A 5869-nucleotide genomic window follows, 5' to 3' on the forward strand; every position below is an offset into this window, starting at 1 on the left:
TCTACACCACCTGGTTCAACACCACCTGGTTCTACACCACCTGGTTCTACACCACCTGGATCTACACCACCTGGTTCTACACCACCTGGTTCCACACCACCTGGTTCAACACCACCTGGTTCCACACCACCTGGTTCAACACCACCTGGTTCTACACCATCTGGTTCAACACCACCTGGTTCTACACCATCTGGTTCAACACCACCTGGTTCTACACCATCTGGTTCAACACCACCCGGTTCTACACCACCTGGTTCTACACCACCTACCGTGTTTCCCCGATTGTAAGACGTATTGCGGGCTTCCGGGGGGTCGGCTAATATAAGCTGTTACTTTCGGGGTAACACGGGGGTATCGCCGCCTCCTGCCCCGCACCGTCCCCCTCTCTTACTGTAGTAACTGTTTTCTACAGTTACTCAATTTTTGTCAGTATAAAATGACACCTAATCTATGTCCTGTTGTGTTTTAACAGTCAGAAATGTAAACTCAGAAAATCTCTACTAAGAGCAATGACTAAACAAAAAAGGTATTCAACACAATTCACAATCAATCCCACTTTAATTGATCACATTGTAAAAAATGTGATCAATTTTTTGATCACATTTTTTGAACTTCCGGTTCCGTGGTAAAAGGATTATTTTATGGTTAAAACAAGAAATTCGACAATTGTTTTCCAATATAAGACATAGTGGGGCTGAACTGAGAACAGACTTTAAACTGCTGCTGCTAGTAGACGGGTTCTGAACCGGGTCTGAACAGAACCACCACCAGGAGGGGGCGCTGATGCTTCCTGCTGGTCACTGACTGCACCGTCACCTCCTGCTGCCATGGAAACCATGAGGGACAGACTTTGATTAGACCAATCATGCAGCTAATAAAATGAATGAAAGAATCTCCAGGTGGGGAGAAGCTGCAGAGCGACCCAGAAGAACAGACGGTTCTGGTTCTGGAGGAGCTCCATGACCCGATCATCTTCAGATAAACATTAAATCCTGTTCACTGCAGGCAGCAGAACAGTGAGTGGCTACGACACAGGGCGCCGCGCTGCAGGGGGCGCCAACTCATTTAATTAATCTGGTTTAATAATCGGGTTTAAACGGATCCATTTTTAATAGAATCAGATTCTCAATAATATTTGAAGTCGGACGACTTGACAGAAAATAAATGCAGTTTCTGATTAACGGATAAATTATGACAAGATGTTTGATCAGAAAAAGCAAAAATCCTGAAAGAGTCGGAGGAGAATCAACCGCCTGAAAACAGACGACCAATCCGTCACACTCAGCTTTTCAGCTGCAGTGGAAACACAACGGGGAAACCAGACCATCACTCAGACCACTTCCTGCTTCCTGTTTCCAGCTTCCTGCTTCCCACTTCCTGCTTCCCACTTCCTGCTTCCTGTTTCCAGCTTCCTGCTTCCTGCTTCCAGCTTCCTGCTTCCAGCTTCCTGCTTCCTGCTTCCAGCTTCCTGCTTTCAGCTTCCTGCTTCCNCAGCTTCCTGCTTTCAGCTTCCTGCTTCCAGCTTCCTGCTTCCTGCTTCCAGCTTCCTGCTTTCAGCTTCCTGCTTCCAGCTTCCCACTTCCTGCTTCCCACTTCCTGCTTCCCACTTCCAGCTTCCTGCTTCCCACTTCCTGCTTCCAGCTTCCTGTTTCCTACTTCCTGTTTCCCACTTCCTGTTTCCTGCTTCCAGCTGGCCGGCTCCCCACGCTGCTTCCACTTCCTGCTGGGAGACGCTCGCCGCTCATTCACCTGTGAGCTAGCTGCTAGCTCATAGCTGTTAGCTGCTAGCTACTGCTAGCACCACCAACACAAACAGCTTGGCTGTTWAGTGGTGATTAGCTTGAAGCAAATAGTATTGATTGGTTATTGAACGGTGGAGGTTTTACTGCAGCCCAGAGGGGAAGCAGGAGCTGAACTGAGGAAAAATGATTCTGAACAATAATCAGATAAAAGTGAAAATATTCTGATGATTATTTTATACAATATTAGAAAAGCATTGAAAGATACAAATAAACTATTTAGTTCATTTTAAATAATAAACTAAACATTTTATTGCCTAAAATTAACATTAATTCAGTGAACTGCCAACTGTAAGCAAAGTGAGGCGCAGGGGCCGTTCGTGGCCCGTGGACTGAGTCTGTGTGGCCCAAAGATGCGAAAATGTTCGATGCAACACAGTGATCACCTGGCTGCCTCATGTTGCCATGGTAACCAGGACCACAGCGTTTATTGTTGAGCAGGAAACAAAAACAGGTTCAGGTAAATGTAGTTTTTAAAAAAAATGTTTTATCCTCTGTGATGATGACTAAAAGTTTGTACACCCCTGGTTTAAATCATAATCCTGACATAAAGTGTATTTTATTATCATAATTCAGAATGTTCAGTCGTGGATTCAGACTTTAACTCCTAATCTTTACCAAAACACGAATAATAATAATAATAATAATAATAATAATAATAATAATAATAATAATAATAATAATAATAACTGGTGGATATTATAAATTATTTAGAAAAAACATTTCCCCACATAAGCCAAAGATAAACAGTGAATATTAATAATCCTGTTTATTCAGTAAGTTAGAAAACGATTCATCAGTCGATCAATAAACTTATCAGAAAATTAATAAACTTATCAGGTGATGAAAAAAGTTCATCTGTTTGACAAAATATTAAAACCTCAAATAATTTAACTTACAGCAAAAACAAACTAGTTCTGAGCTCCATCCATCCATCATCCATCCATCCATCCATCCATCCATCCATCCATCCATCCATCCATCCATCCATCATCCATCCATCCATCCATAATGATGCAGAGGTAGCTGCATCGTCTCTCTGCTCTCAAGCTAAACCCTGGTTTGCTCTCATGTTGTTTATTTACAGCCAAGGTCAGCAGCGGCTCCGCCTCCAGCAAATCAGGAATCAATACGGCTAAGGACCGCTGGGAATCTAAATGAGAACGTCTGGATGAGTATAAAGAGATTAAACATGGCCGCCTGCGTCTGCAGCCGTTCAACTGCAGCTAAAGTAGCTATAGCTACAGCGGCTACAAATACAGCGGCTACAAATACAGCGGCTACAGCTACAGTGGCTATAACTGCAGCTACAGCTACAGCGGCTATAGCTACAGTGGCTACAGCGGCTACAGCTACAGTTGCTACAACTGCAGCTACAGTGGCTACAGCTACAGCGGCTACAGTAGCTACAGCTACAGTGGCTACAGCTACAGCGGCTATAGCTACAGTGGCTACAGCTACAGCGGCTATAGCTACAGTGGCTACAGCGGCTATAGCTACAGTGGCTACAGCTACAGCGGCTATAGCTACAGTGGCTACAGCAGCTATAGCTACAGTGGCTACAGTAGCTACAGCTACACTGGCTATAGCTACAGCGGCTACAACTGTAGCTACAGTTGCTACAACTGCAGCTACAGTGGCTACAGCTACAGCGGCTATAGCTACAGTGGCTACAGCGGCTATAGCTACAGTGGCTACAGCTACAGCGGCTACAAATACAGCGGCTACAGCTACAGTGGCTACAGCGGCTACAGTAGCTACAGCTACACTGGCTATAGCTACAGCGGCTACAACTGTAGCTACAGTTGCTACAACTGCAGCTACAGCAGCTACAGCTAGAGTGGCTATAGCTACAGTGGCTACAGCACTGACTGCTGCTGCAACCATCATATTCCAATAAAACATGATCAACATGGAGCAGCGAGAAGGAAGCTGCTGGAATAATCCACCATTTCCTCCATCAAACAAAGCTGGCAGATTAAACCCAAACCCAGATTAGCTCGGCTCACCATTAATCCATCGGGCCTCCGGGTCGTGCACCCTGAACTCTGGTCTGAACAGATCCTCCACGGTCAGCTTGGTGTCGCTGCCGGCTTGGCTATCAGCTGAAAACACAAACACAAGCAGACAGGTTTCAAATTAAACATCCATAAGTTAGCTAAGGCGCCTCTGAGGCTGGCAAACAGCGATCCAATCAGGAKCCTGAAAACTGCCTGCAGGACTTCAGCTTTCTGTCAGGCCTCTGGTTGGTTTGAAAAAATGTTTTCATCAGTAAATTCAATCAAACTAACTCAGGTAGAGACTTTTAACCAGCTCCTTTGGCAGCATGACTGTAAATCAGATCTAATAATACAGGAGAATGAAAGTGACTAACTATGTAGTAAAAGAATATAAAAGTATCAGAGGACTCGGATTCTTCACTGCTCAGGCCGAGCAGGAAGAGATTTAATGGCACATCTGTGGAATCATCCGTCACAAAACATGAACAAATATCCAGCATCTCTCAGCTCTTACTGGATGCATCACTTTTACTGGGTTTCATCTCTACTGGTTTGGACCAATGGCATCGCTTCCCTTCCCTTGCTGGTTATTCTAGCTCCATTTGTACTTCATGTGTTTTAGGCCTTCCTGGAAATTAAAACCTGCTGCATCTCAGAGGCCCAGTAACAGATTTGTCAAGTTGATGTTCCTCATCTGTCCAAACAGAAAATCCCTCTGACTCCAGTCGGCCGGCCTGAGTGGCCGGACCCTGCCGAACAGCTTGAAAACATCATTTTCTCTCCAACAATAATCACTAATAATCACCAATATTATCACAGCAATATTCAGCGAGAAGAACTCAATCTGGACTAATAACTTTAGAATATTAGATTGTACCACTAATACAGCATGAAGCTGGTCTTTTTGCTCATAATTGTGTTTACTGGTACAGAAAATATTAAGATTTTTCATCATGGCGGGATTTCGCCCTCAAAAAGGCCTGAAACACTTTCAGCTTTTATTCTGAAGGGCTGCGTCTGAACGGGCCGGATGCGGGTTCTGAGCAGAACTGGCGGCCCAGGTCAGCCTGGAGGTCAATCAGAGGTCAGCCTGGAGGTCAATCAGAGGTCAATCAGAGGTCAACCTGGAGGTCAACCATGTTGGCTCTCCTTGCTAAGGCTGTACAGTAGGTTTGTTTATGGCTCAATTAAAGTAAAACCATGAGTGACAAATCCAGCGGACAGCTGGGAGACTTTATGTCTCAATCAAACCGATTGATCGTGAATCAAACCGATTGATCGTGAATCAAACCGATTGATCGTGAATCAAACCGTTTGATCGTGAATCAAACCGATTGATCGTAAAGCAGCAGGAGCTCAGCTGTCTGAACTAAATAATCTCTGGGATAAAAACCCAGAGCCTCAGAAACCTGGAAACAAACTTATTGAAACTAAATAATTTTTATGGAGCCATTTCTGTTTGCTAGATCAATAAAACTGATCAAATCAATAACTGATTTAAAGCCAATAAATTAGATAAAGCAGCCGTTTAACACTACAGAACTCTGGTAAATGTATCTAACAGGTTTGATTTCTGAATCAATAAAACATTTTAAATGTCAGGAGTTCTGACTATCAGTGCTACCTCGTCAGATTTTCCTACGGCAGCACGGATAGATGGCTATGTCTATCTGTCCGTGCTACCCGTCTAAAACTGCTACCGTCATGTTTGCAAACAGAAAACTACAGCAGGTTGTTAACGTTAAATATATCGGATAACATTATCTGAGTGACCCTCTCCTTGGGCTTCCACCTTATCGTGGTGGAGGGGTTTGAGTGTCCCAATGATCCTAGGAGCTHTGCTGTCTGGGGCTTTATGCCCCTGGTAGGGTCACCCAAGGCAGACAGGTCCTGGGTGAGGGACCAGACAAAGCGCAGCCCGAAGATCCCTTATGATGGACACAAACTTTGGATCTGGCGTTTCCTCGCCCGGACGCGGGTCACCGGGGCCCCACTCTGGAGCCAGGCCTGGAGGTGGGGCACGATGGCGAGCACCTGGTGGCCGGGCTTTTACCCACGGAGCCCGGCCGG

Source organism: Poecilia reticulata, unplaced genomic scaffold (assembly GCF_000633615.1).
Source record: "Poecilia reticulata strain Guanapo unplaced genomic scaffold, Guppy_female_1.0+MT scaffold_308, whole genome shotgun sequence".
NCBI classification, from domain to species: Eukaryota; Metazoa; Chordata; class Actinopteri; order Cyprinodontiformes; family Poeciliidae; genus Poecilia; species Poecilia reticulata.